The sequence below is a fragment of the Ctenocephalides felis genome, unplaced genomic scaffold (assembly GCF_003426905.1).
Source record: "Ctenocephalides felis isolate EL2017-DRISC unplaced genomic scaffold, ASM342690v1 CF-g0.4_SCAFFOLD_01170, whole genome shotgun sequence".
In the NCBI taxonomy this organism is placed as follows: domain Eukaryota; kingdom Metazoa; phylum Arthropoda; class Insecta; order Siphonaptera; family Pulicidae; genus Ctenocephalides; species Ctenocephalides felis.
Window position 1 is genome coordinate 40,102,147 of NW_020537324.1, and position 7,828 is coordinate 40,109,974.

At 26.9% G+C, this 7,828-nt stretch overlaps 1 long non-coding RNA gene across 1 annotated transcript; it reads right to left on the reverse strand.

Moving 5' to 3' along the window:
* Positions 1–3,817: 3,817 nt before the first annotated feature.
* Positions 3,818–4,461, reverse strand: LOC113367927. Its single transcript, XR_003366313.1, has 3 exons — positions 4,321–4,461; positions 4,140–4,250; positions 3,818–4,067 (listed from the first exon to the last, which is right to left on the reverse strand). It is a non-coding gene; the product is annotated as an uncharacterized LOC113367927 (long non-coding RNA).
* Between the last annotated feature and the right edge of the window lie 3,367 nt (positions 4,462–7,828).

A 7,828-nucleotide genomic window follows, 5' to 3' on the forward strand; every position in this document is an offset into this window, starting at 1 on the left:
AATATTTTGTACTAGACAAAAGAGTAACACATATTTCATAACAAACAAATAGCAAAAAATATTTTGAACTAAACAAATGCATAAGTATTATATAACAAACAAATAGCAACAAATCTTTGTTGATATTGTTTGTTATAAAATATTTGATATTGTTTTGTTTAGTACAAAATATTTGTTGCTATTTGTTACAAAATACTTGATACTGTTTTCTATAGTTCAAAATATTTGTTTGTTAAAAAATAATTATAAGTATTTGGTGGTTTGTTATATATTTGTTAAAAATACTTATAAGTATTTTATAACAAACAAATAGCAACAAATATTTTGTACTAAACAAAGCAGTAACAAATATTTTATAACAAACAAATAGCAACAAATATTTTGAACTATAGAAAACAGTATCAAGTATTTTTTAACTAATAGCAACAAATATTTGGTACTAAACTACTAGCAACAAATATTTGTTGCTATTTGTTTGTTATAAAATACTTATTACTGTTTTGTTTAGTTCAAAATATTTGTTGCTATTTGTTTGTTATAAAATACTTATAAGTATTTTTAACAAATATATAACAAACCAACAAATACTTATAAGTATTTTATAACAAACAAATAGCAACAAATATTTTGAATTGAACAAAACAGTAACAAATATTTTATAACAAACAAAAAGCAACAAATATTTTGAACTAAACAAAACAGTAATAAGTATTTTATAACAAACAAATAGCAACAAATATTTTATACTAAACAGAACAGTAAAAAGTATTTTATTATAAACAAAATAGCAACAAATATTTTATACTAAACAGAACAGTAACAAATCTTATATATAAAAATGGAGCTCTCTTTCAAATGTCCGAATAAAACTCGAAAACGGCTGAATCGATTTGGCCAGTCTTAGTCTTGAAAAATTCGTGCCAATCCAGAGAAAGTCCAAAAGGTGAGAAATTATTTCAAATCCGCGTAGAAACTTTACATTTTTAATTTGAAAATTTTTGTAGAAGCGTAATTTAAATATAACAATGGACGGTGGCAATTTCGTGAAATGTCAAACGCTTTTGACAGATTATGTTCAATTACGTTTAATAGGATGTTTTACAGGAGGCATTAAATCAAGCTAAGACTTTGCATAATTCAGCCAGCATGAAGTTGCCGGCGAAGACTGATATCAAGCTGTCAAGCATTTCAGATGTCAAGAGCGCGTCGGCCATTTTGTTCATTTTCATTTCAGCGTTGTGTCGGCGTATTGTTTTTTATTAAGTAGGCTTGTTTCATATTTAATATTTTTTAGCTTTTCGTTATGATTCATTCTTTTTGTGTTTATTTTTTTATGTCCGTTCAAGTTTATTCGCTTTGGCTTTTTGATTACGCGCCTATTTAGTTCTTATTTTAATTTTTACATTTTAGGGTTATGTTTTAGGATTCTTTTCATTCAAAGATCATTTTAGTCTAGCTTAGATTTTATACAATGTTTTAGTTATAATTTTGTTTTAAAAAATAATTTAGGCTTACGTTTTACGCATAGGGTTACATTTTATTCATTATTTTTGTTAGGGTTACGTTGTATACATTATTAGGTTTGGTTTCGATCTTAACCTTAATTCAGTGAAAGCTAACTAAAACTCAACAAACAACAAATAGAAGGTTCAGTAAATGAAATAAAATTGAAACACTTCTGATGTTATAATACTGAACCAAAATACTTCATACTGTCTTGGAATTGACAGATATATTTCGTTTTTTCTGCAATATTTGCTATGAGGGAACAAGATATATTGTATTTTAACGTAATATATTGTCTAAGATAAAGGCTATCATCTTGGTATTAGACAATATAATAATAATAATACTTGTTTGGCTGTGATAATAATGATCTTGACAGGTTTTAGCTGTCAAAGTTATGAATCCAATACATTTCAACTTGACGTCTAACTTCTATTTCGTCGCCAACTTCATGCTGGCTGAAATATGAAAATGTCAAAATTCTTAGCCTGATTTAAGGTGGTGTGATGTTTTACGCGAATATTATTTATTTATGATAAATTTGTAGTAAGTAGTTTTATTTATATACAAAATGTTAGTAAACGGGCCGCAAGTGTTACTAGAGACTCAAAATATAATTTTTTTTTGATATGTTAATATGAAAATGCACTTTTTGGCATATTTTTCTCAAACACGGTGCTCTGAAAGACCTCATTTGTATAATTATATACTCATTGGTATTTATAAAACATTTTCTAGGTTATATTATTTTAATTTATCTTATTTAAATTCAGAACCTAACTTTGCTATCGATCAAATGGACATTTTGTTGAATAACATTTTTCCAGTTATAATTTCCCAGAATTTATCGCAGAATAGATAGTAATATATGAAGGTCCGGGATTAAAAAGGTCCACCACCGATGTGTCAAAAATCAGTAAAGTTAAGCATTGTTTAACAACAATATTTGAAAGTAGAGGGAAAAAAATGTATAGCCAGCTACAACCTTGATTTGAAAACGATAATCTTTCAAATGAGGGAGGTAAACGGTAATATTTGAAAATTCATAATAAAAGTTTTCTTTCGTTGGTAGTTTTAGCATTAGTTAAAAATGTAATAATTTTGTAAAATACCTTTAAAATTATAAGGCTTTAAACCTTTTGCCACCTGCCCGTTACAAGTTACCCCGCATACAGGATAAAAAGGTCTAAATAACAAATTTTTGGAAGACATCAAAAAAGCACATTTCTACAATGATGAAGTAGAAGTCAGTTTACTGAACGTAGTCAGATAATTGTTTGTTTGATATGTCTTATTTGTTGTGATATAATTGTTATGGTTTTCACAATATACTTTATATTTGCTCAAAGTAAAATTGGACCTTTGTGCCTCGCCCTGCTCTACATATATACTTTTTATTAAATTTACTTTAATTCATCGAATGTAACTTGAAACTTTTCAAAAAGCAGGTCAAAGAACAAATACTTAATTCATTTTTTATCTCTCCTCGCAAAAATTTGAAAATTTTGTATAAGCTCAGTAGTATTATTTACAATTATACACAAAATCCAGAATCCAAAAAGAATCTGAAAAACTTGAAACGTAATTAATTATCCGAAAAACCAAAAAAGACTCGGATTGGATCATACTATGTTTTCTATAGAAAGCGTATAAAACTTGCAGTTTGATTGTATTGACAAAATATAGACAAACTAATGGGGTTTATTGTCTTTATAATACCTAATTGTAGTCAGCATTCAAACAACACATTGTTATGTACTTAAAGTATTAATATTTTTGATTCTCTAGAAATGGTTTAGAATATACCCTATTTAGCAAAACAACGTTTGCCGGGTCAGCTAGTATTTTATAAAAAGAATAACAACATTATAATAAAGAAAATAGCAACAAATATTTTATACTATATAGAACAGCAACAAATTTTATAAAGCAATAATAAACTTCATAACAAGACAGTAATAAAAAAAAACAATATAATAAACAATACAGCAACAAATATTTTAGATGATACATGAAATTTATATCAATTACATTTATTTTTTGTTATTTACACAATGAAAAACAAAATAGTAACCTATTAAATGAAAAAATAACTAGGATATTTTAAATGTTAAAAATAATAATATTAAATATGTTATAATAAACAGTAACAAATATTTTTCGAAAACAATAACAAACATATAAAATTTGTATTCATTACAATTATTAATTTCATATTTTCAAATGAAACACAAATTGAATATAAAACTATTTTTAAATGATATTAATTAATAATAAAAGATGGAAATAAAAATATCTAGATTTGGCCCAATTATTAAAGCTAACCAAGCTATCTCGACACACAAATATACAGAAACTTTATTACATAATTCCAAATTAGGATGACAATTTTCAAATACAATTATATTTTTTTGCAAACAAACAATGCAACTATTAGAATTATTGTTGAGCATTATTAAGCTTTGATACTTTTTTTATCGAGATACTTCTAACATCTTCACTCTCAATATTCACAATTTGCCTTAATTCCATTGTAGCCCATTCAGTATGTACTATTTCACCTTAAAAACAAATGAGAAAGTTTAAAACAGAATTTATAATAGTAATTAGTTAACAGGAACTATGCAATATACCTTTCATTTATTCCTTGTTTTGCTGTTAAAAACCTCTCGATATTCTTTCATATTAATCACATATGTTATTCGAGGCAATTTAGGATTCAAACCGAGACTTAGGCTCCAATCCTAAAAAGAAATTATTACAATAATAAAATATAAACCTCAAAAGCCATTAGAAATTTAAACAGTTATTTACCTTTAGTATCTTGTAGCATTGTCGAAAACTAAATTTTCATATCCAAATAATAAGTTCTAGTTTTTTTTGAGACATCTCCAAACGGGGGCCTTATAAAAATAATTAGGCTTTTAGCACAGTAACCAACAAATAAATTATACTTACCCTTCATAATATTATACATAGATAAACAAGTATAATAGATCGCTATGTCTGGCGGTTTGACGTTACCTCGATTGGAATACAAATTTTTAAAAATAGATGGCAGCACATGTATAATATTTAAATTACCCCTGGTTTTACTTCTTAATTTGTACGTATCGTATACAGCCCCAAAAACCTGAATAATTTTTAATATTGGAAATAAGAACAAATCATACGAAATACAAAATATATATTTTCAAAGATATTACATATGTTGAAAGAACAATTAAAATTATGTTTATATTAACAATTATAATTACAGTTATGGAATGTTTGAAAATATAATAATTATTATACATAATTATAAAAGTATTATAATTTCACAATTATGCTTAAATAATATTTCAAAAACTAAATATCTAAGTGAAGAAAATCACAGAAGTATTTAACTAAACTAAGCACAAATAACTGACTAATATTAATTACTTAATGACTAATATTAATATATTAAAATCTTAAAAACTAAGAAGAAACTACAAGCACAGGAGCACGCAATGAAATTACAAATTTAAAAGGAATGACAAATAATACAAAAATTTAAAGCGTTAAGAAAAAAACAAATAATTTGTTAAAAAGTACAAATACTTCACAAACAAAAAAGTCCTAAAAACATAAAATATATATATTGATATCAAAATTGAGAGAAATTCAAATTCCTAGGATTAAAACTCATTTACGAGACATTGTTCTTTATTAATTCTGCATGTAATAGTTATTTCGCTATCTAATGAATTAATAGTAAAGTTGCATTTAACAAAACCTTTGAATAGTTTCTGTACGAGTGTTTTATAACATTACATTTAGCCATGTTCCATCATGAAAACATTATCATTGAAATTGCCATAAAAGATCAACAAAGTGTTTACAATGAACAGAATAATGTTTTATGCACATACAATTGTTTATGAATCAAAAGATAAAAGCAATATTTTTGATTCCCAAGGTCGGTAACAAATATATCTTGAATTTAAACATTATATTGGGATGTTACACAAGTTTTATTTGAAGAATATTATAACACTAATCTTCAATCAAAATACATTAAAATATTATGTATGGTATAGACTCTCTTTATAAGTGTTTACATTTGCTAATGTAATAGATAATCTTATTAAATATAACAATGAACTTACGTTGATGAACATTTAAACCAATACTAGTTTACTTTATAAGTGTTTACATTTGCTAATGTAATAGATAATCTTATTAAATATAACAATGAACTTACGTTGATGAACATTTAAATTAAACCATACTAGCTGAATAACTGTTTTTGAATAACTTCAACAATATGAGATTCAATCCAATCATATAACAATTCCGAAGATAATGGTATTTCATCAAACATCAAAACACAGTATCTGCTACTAATACTTTTTAAAAGAAATAGCTGAACCTAATGTTTTAAATAGACACTCATAAATACCGCTATACACTTGTATCTCTGAATGCAACTTTCTCAATGTTTGAGGACATGGCAAAATAAATATTAGTCTCCAAAAATAGTAGAGACTTTTTGTACGACTTATTCCTTAAATTATTGCATTGTTTATGAATCCTTCTTGTCATTACATATTGCATTCCTTGGTTGTCAAAAGTACTCCTGCGCTTTGTTCGTGCATTTTGCAGCAATTTGCATGTACCCCCAAGACACCTATTCAATATAATAACATGTTGACATATCTTGATTATATATAATTATTGCAGCAATTATTATTAAAAAATACCTTTGCGGAAACTTGTATTGGAATAGCTAAATATTTTAACCCGCACTTGACACTTTTTTGGGTACTATAAAAACACTTTGCCATATTAAATTTCACAAATGTTCACTTAAACAAAATTAATTAATTAGAAACAACACGAGTTCAAAAAGTTAGGTTATTCGTACAGCCATACAGCGATCAAATACTTGACAGCCACTTGCATGAACCACGAACAATTTGTAGTTGAAATTGAGTGCATATGAGCCATCTGTTTTTAAAAATTGAAACTACTCAGGACCAAAACAGTGCAACGCGCATTTGTTCGAAGATAACTCCCCATGATATTATATATCAAACAGCACTTCTTAGAATTCATTTTGAGGTTATTTCTTATACTCTTTCGATTTCAATGTAGCAAATATGTAAAGTTTACGCCATATATATACTATATATTTTTGCATTTTTATTTATACACGTAGCACTCCATATTACAAAATATTTAAAATAAAACAAGACAAAACAACCCCACATATGATGGACATGAATATAAAATGGCGTACAGGGTACAGGCTACAGGGCGCAATGCACTCTGGGAAACCTGACTCCTGAGTCCCTCTCCCGACAAAGGAAGACAACCGTTAAACGTTTAAAACGTTTCAAATTCAAAAAAATTAATATACTTTTTGGAATTTTTGTGAAAACTTCTAAGTTTTTAAATTTTTTGATAAAATTAGTTTAAGTAATTGAAGAAGTTAAAATTCTATTTTTGGAAAACTTAGAAATGCAATTATTTTTAATTTGAAACTTTAAAATTTTTGCTATAACTTCCCGTAGTAAGTTATAGTAGTCGCAAAAAAATCGAGAATGAAAATTTTGTCGACGATTTCAGAACAACATTCGAGGCATTAGTGTTTGGCAGAGGCAGGTCTAGCCGTTTCGAAGATACGGGGCAAAAAGTGCCAAAAACGGTAACCCGGTTTTCAAGAAAACGGAGCGTCCGAATTTAATAATTCAAAAACCATTATTGATTTTTGGGAAGGCAGCTCTAGCGGTTACAGAGATCTAGTAAAAAAGTAAAAAATATACCGTTAGGCGGTCGTACGTTATTATTATCAGATATTTTATGGAGATTTTAATAATATGTATCAATTTTGTTTACGTTTGTTTACCAGCGACGCGGCGCTTACGCGCTTCGATATTTCATCTCATCAAAAACATTTTTCTTCTAAAGTTTTTTTTCACAAAAGTAAATTTTTTTCTAAAATGTAAAATTGTTTAAATCTAATTTTTTCAAAGTTAAAAAAAATATTGTTTTTAAAAAAAAAAAATTTTGGTACGGGAAGTTCCAGTAATTTGCCTTAACGCACGATGCCATACACCACTACTTAAATCAATCTAATCGGTTGATATAAAATATATATATCCGTGCTCTTCTATAACTGACACTACGGAATTTAACTGAAGTTACGTTTCTATGGGTCCCGTAACATCGTTTGTTTGTTTAACAGCGACGCGGCGCTTACCCGCTTCGATATTTCATCTCATCAAAAACATTTTTCTTCAAGTTTTTTTTTTTCAAAAAAGTAAATTTTTTTCTAAAATGTAAAATTGTTTAAAAA